Below are 5,963 nucleotides of genomic sequence, written 5' to 3'. Positions count from 1 at the left end.
AAGCCTTTGCCTTGCTCCACACCTGCTTCATGGTAGATACAAGCTAAACCATTGGAAAGCAAATTTATTAGAGAAAACTAGAGAAAAACACAGCTAAGAAGAGCACTCCTGAGTTCAGAACATACCTCAGATACTGACTTCCTAAAGTTTCCCTTTCAAACACCCTGAACCCTTGGAATCAGATGCTGGAGCTATTTATACTACCAAGTATTACTTAAAAAAAAAAAAACTATAGCATAATCCTTCAACAAATGGTGAAGACTCAGTCAGTTCAGTTGCTCAGTCATGCCCAACAGTGCAACCCCATGAACCACAGCACACCAGGCTTCCCTGTCCATCACCAACTCCCAGAGCTTGCTCAAACTCATGTCCATCAAGTCAGTGATGCCAACCAACCATCTCATCCTCTGTTGTCCCCTTCTCCTCCCGCCTTCAAACTTTCCAAGCATCAGGGTCTTTTCCAATGAGTCAGATGGTGAAGGCTCACAGTAAGAAAAGAGGCAGAAGGAGTGCCCTAGTAAAACCACTATTATCCCAGGGAATGTTATTATGCCAAAGCTGCACCCTCCATGTAGGCATATCAGAGCCTTTACACTGTTGGAAAAATAAACTTCACTGAAATAGTCTATTCAGTCACTAAAAAAATAATAGTAACAGTATCTGGAACTGTAGAGGACTAGTATTCAGAGTTCTCTATTATCTAAAAGTTACAGTTTTTTAACAAACACTTCACAAGACATATAAAGAAATAGAAAAATATGACCTTAATATGGAAAAGAACAGGCAATAGTATCTGCCTGTGATGGGAAATGATAATTGGCTCTAACAGGGAAAATTTTCAAAATAGCTATTGTCAATGGATTCAATAACTTAAGGGAAAATTTCAAAAAAACAAGACTTTGAATAAATTATATAGAAACTAAAATAAAAATATAAATGACTGTAAGAGACTATTGTTATGTTTCAACAAACTGGTCAACTTAGAAGAAATGGATTAATTATTGGAACTACTCATCTACTTTAAGGAAACCACGCTTAAAAAGTAAAAAAGTTATAATGACCATGTTCCATCTGATAGTCTTTAAACAAAAGATAGAATTCATAATTTACAAAATTAAAAAATGGAAATTATGAAGTTGAAAATTAAAATATATGAAATAAAAAGTTCACTAGAGAATGTCAACAATAGCTTTGAAAAAGTTGATTTTTAAAAAGCCTACAAACTTGAATATCAATCAATAAGATAATAAAATCCAAGGAACAATGGGAAAAATGAATGAAGAAAAAGGAGCAGAAGTATTGAAATCTGTGGCACATAATTAAGCACAGTAACATACACAAAATAGGAGTGCCATTCAAAATTTCTTCAAAACTACTTTGAAGTTTTTCTGTGTTAGAGCCCGTCATTGGTTCTCATAGGCAGATCATATTGCCTGCTTTTTCCCTGATGCAGATCACATTTTCCCATTTTTTAAATGTCTATGAAGTGTTTGTTAACATACACAAAATGGGAGTGCATAGAACAGTATTTTAAAAAATAATGCCTGAAAATATCCCAAATATGATGAATATATTATCTACCTATCCCAATTTTTCAACCAATTCCAAGTAGGATAAACAGAGAGAGCCATACACAGACACCAGTGAAATGTTGAAAACTGAAGACAGAAAATGTTCAAGCACTAAAAGAAATTTATCCATACTTGTGAACACCAATAAGACACTATTTATATCTCATCAGAAACAATGATGCTCACACTGTTTACAATAGCCAAGACGTGGAAGCAACCTAAATGTCCACTGATAGAAGAAAATTTAAGAAAATATGGTACATATATACAATGGACTATTACTCAGCCATTAAAAAGAATGAAATAATGCCATTTGCAGCTATATGGACAGATGGAACTAGAGATTGTCATTCTGAGTGAAGTATGACAAAGTGAAATCAGACAAAGAAGGATAAATATCATATGACATCCCTTATATGTGGAATCTAAAAAGAAATTATACAAATGAACTTATTTAGAAAACAGACTCACAGAATTAGAGAACAAACATATAGTTGCCAGGGGGAAAGAACAGAGGGAAGATATAGGGAGTTTGGGATCAACATGTATACATTCCTATACCTAAAATGGATAACCAACAAGGTCTTACTGTAGAGCACAGGGAACTCTGCTCAATGTTATGTGGCAGCCTGAATGGAGAGGAGTCTGGGGGAGAATGGATACATGCGTATGTATGGCTCTGTCCCTTCGCCGTCCACCTGCAATTATTACAACATTGTTAATCAGTCACACTCCAATATAAAATAAAAAGTTTAAAAAAAAAAACGATGGAGGACTTCCCTGGTGGCACACTAGAGCCCACACGCCACAAGTACTGAGCCTGAGTACTGCAACTACTGAAGCCCATACCCCTAGAGCCTGTGTCTGCAATAAGAGAAGTTGGCACAATGAGAAGCATACACACTAAAATGAAGAGGAACCCCCACTAGCCGCAACTAGAGAAAGCCTGAAGCAAAAAAAACAAAGGAGGCCCAGTGAGGGCAAAAATGAATAAATAAAAATAGCTTCATACAGAGTGAAGTAAGCCAGAAGGAAAAACACCAATACAGTACACTAACGCATATATATGGAATTTAGAAAGATGATAACAATAACCCTGTGTATGAGACAGCAAAAGAGACACTGATGTATAGAGCAGTCTTGTGGACTCTGTGGGAGAGGGAGAGGGTGGGAAGATTTGGGAGAATGGCATTGAAACATGTAAAATATCATGTATGAAACGAGATGCCAGTCCAGGTTCGATGCACGATACTGGATGCTTGGGGCTAGTGCACTGGGACGACCCAGAGGGATGGTATGGGGAGGGAGGAGGGAGGAGGGTTCAGGATGGGGAACACATGTATACCTGTGATGGATTCATTTTGATGTTTGGCAAAACTAATACAATTATGTAAAGTTTAAAAATAAAATAAAATTTAAAAAAATAAATAATAAAATCAACTAATAATCTATAAAGAATTTATAGCTGCATTTAACATAATAGATCTTTTTAGTCTTCCAAAACTGTTTCTTTATTGGATTACTTTTGGATAAAGCTGTTAGAAAAAACAATCCAAATTAAACTTTATATTAAAGACAAAAAAATTTTTAGAAAGATAAAGAAAATGAAAGTAAAATAGACCCCAATGATATCATTATAAAAAAATAAACATTGGATGTTCTCTCGTAGTGGGATGACATACTCAAAGTGCTGAAAGACAAAACTGTCAACCAAAAGTTCTGTATCAAGCAAGTTAAGGTGCTCACTCAGTCATGTCCGACTCTTTGCGACCCCGTGGACTGTAGCCCACCAGGCTCCTCTGTCCATGGGATTCTCCAGGCAAGCAAACTACCTCTCAAAAAGGAGAGTAAAAGATAGATATATCTCTCCCCCCACATTGTCCTACCAAAAAAAATCATTTCTGGGAAATCTGCCCTATAGGAAAAACTGAAGGGAATTCTTCAAACTGAAGAAAGTAAACCTAGATTGCAATTCTAATCTCCACGTTAAAGCAAATGTGCTGATGAAGATACAAGACAGTGTAAATGCATATATCGTCTCCTTCCTTCTCTTAATAAACATAAAACGCAAGCATATAAAAAATGTATATAACTCTGCTGCTGCTGCTAAGTCCCTTCAGTCGTGTCCGACTCTGTGCGACCCCAAAAACGGCAGCCCACCAGGCTCCACCATCCCTGGGATTCTCCAGTCAAGAACACTGGAGTGGGCTGCCATTTCCTTCTCCAATGCATGAAAGTGAAAAGTGAAAGTGAAGTCACTCAGTCATATCTGGCTCTTCGCAACCCCATGGACTGCAGCCTGCCAGGCTCCTCTGCCCATGGGATTTTCCAGGCAAGGGTACTGGAGTGGGTTGCCATTGCCTTCTCCATTATATAACTCTAGTCCTAAGCATTTGACATATAGATAATATATTTGGGGGAGTCAGTGGTGTTATAGGCCCTGGGATGACAGGGTTCAACAATGGCTTAGGTCCTTGGGGTCCAAGGTTCTATAGCAGCAAAGCCTGGGGATGATGGGCCAAGATTCCAATTCTGGCCCTAGTGAAAGTCTCAGAGCAGCAGCAACGTGTTCCTGGTGATGGCCTGTTAAAGCCACAGGTCAAATCCACGGTGTGGGGTGCAGAGCCCCAGCAGTGTCGCCATAGTAATTGTGGATCAGAACCCTGACTAGGACCCAGGGTGAAGAACAGAGTAGCAGCAGTTTGTTTTTGCTGTTCACTCACTCAGTCATGTCCAATAACTATGCAATCCAGTGAACAGCAAGCAACATGCCAGGTTTCTCTATCCTTCACTATTTCCCAGAGTTTGGTCAAACTTATGTCTATTGAATTGAGGATGCCATCCAACCATCTCATACTCTGTCACCCTCTTCTCATCCTGCCCTCAATCTTTCCCAGAATCAGGCTCTTTTCTAATGAGTCGGCTCTTCATCTCAGGTGGCCAAAATATTGATTCAGCTTCAGCATCAGTCCTTCCAATGAATATTCAGGGTTGATTGTCTTTAGGATTGACTGGTTTGATCTCCTTGCTATTCAAGGGATCTCAAGAGTCTTTTCTAGCACCATAATTTGAAAGCATCTATTTGAAGGCACTCAGCCTTCTTTATGGTCCAACTCTCACATCTGCACATGACGACTGGAAAAACCATAGCTTTGACTTTCTGGACTTTTGTCGGCAAAGTGATATCTCTGTTTTGGAATATGCTGTCTAGGTCTGTCATAATTTTTTTTCCAAGGAGCAAGTGTCTTTTAATTTCATGGCTACAGTCACCATCCACAGTGATTTTTGAGCCCAAGAAATTAAACATCTGCCACTGTTTCTATTTTTCCCCATTTGCCATGAAGTTATGGGACCAGATGCCATGACCTTAGTTTTTTTAATGTTGAGTTTTAAGCAGCACTTAACCCAAGCAATGATAGGCTAAAACCATTCTGACTTAGGACCAAGAAATGGTGTGTAAAATAGCAGCAGCTCAACCTAGGTAATGGCCAGTCAAAGCCACAACTAGGAATACAGTGTTAGGTCCAAAGAAATAGCAGCATTGCCCTAGTTATGGCCATACAAAGCACTAACTTAGTACCAGGGGGCAGGGCACAAATCAACAGTTCCAGTCTCGTAGAAGTCAAAGCACTATGACAACTCATCCATGGCAAGCAGGGTACAGAAGTGATGGGGCCTCAAGGTCAGGTCTCACCACAGTGACATTTCCAGCCTCAGGAAAGATCCAAAAGGAAGGACTCTGGGCAGTTCTGTCAAATGGAATCAGTGCTGGTGAAGACTGTGGAAGTCCTCAGTAGCTAAAATCTCCACAAGTCTATGATGGTGAGACTTACTAGGATTCTCTTGCTGTCCTTTTCCCCATGGGGTGAAATCCCTTTGAAGGAATCTCTGCTGGTTCCAAGTTCCTCTGAACTAGAGGATAGGGTAATGAAGGTAAAATCTTTCCAAGCTTTTCTGCACAGTCATCCTCAGGTTTTGCAATCTGCAGAGCTTCTGAAACTTCTTCACTGTAGTCCAGAACTTTCCCAAAGTAAATTACATTAGTTTGTAAGTGTTCATTTATTGCTTTTTTTGTTTTTGTAAGGGATACAAGTGTCAGAAATTCCTAAGTTTCCATCTTGTTGCTGTATCCTTCTCTCTAATCCCATGTCAAGGAGACTGCAGATAGGAGAAATTCTCACTTGCTTTTGTTTTTACTCTCGTCTTCTCTCTTACACAATATAATTGATCTGCATGTGCAAAGTCTTTGCTTTTTGGATGGGTGACAGCATTGAGAAAACAATATTAAACACATTGTATAAACATGAACTATTCTACACTTTACCATTTCACTTGCTTTCCACAACTGCTGACTGCTCATATAAAGTCACTACTAGAGGCACAGGAGTTATA

This window comes from Bos indicus x Bos taurus, chromosome 6 (genome assembly GCF_003369695.1).
Source record: "Bos indicus x Bos taurus breed Angus x Brahman F1 hybrid chromosome 6, Bos_hybrid_MaternalHap_v2.0, whole genome shotgun sequence".
NCBI classification, from domain to species: Eukaryota; Metazoa; Chordata; class Mammalia; order Artiodactyla; family Bovidae; genus Bos; species Bos indicus x Bos taurus.
Note: the sequence above shows the minus strand (reverse complement) of the source record.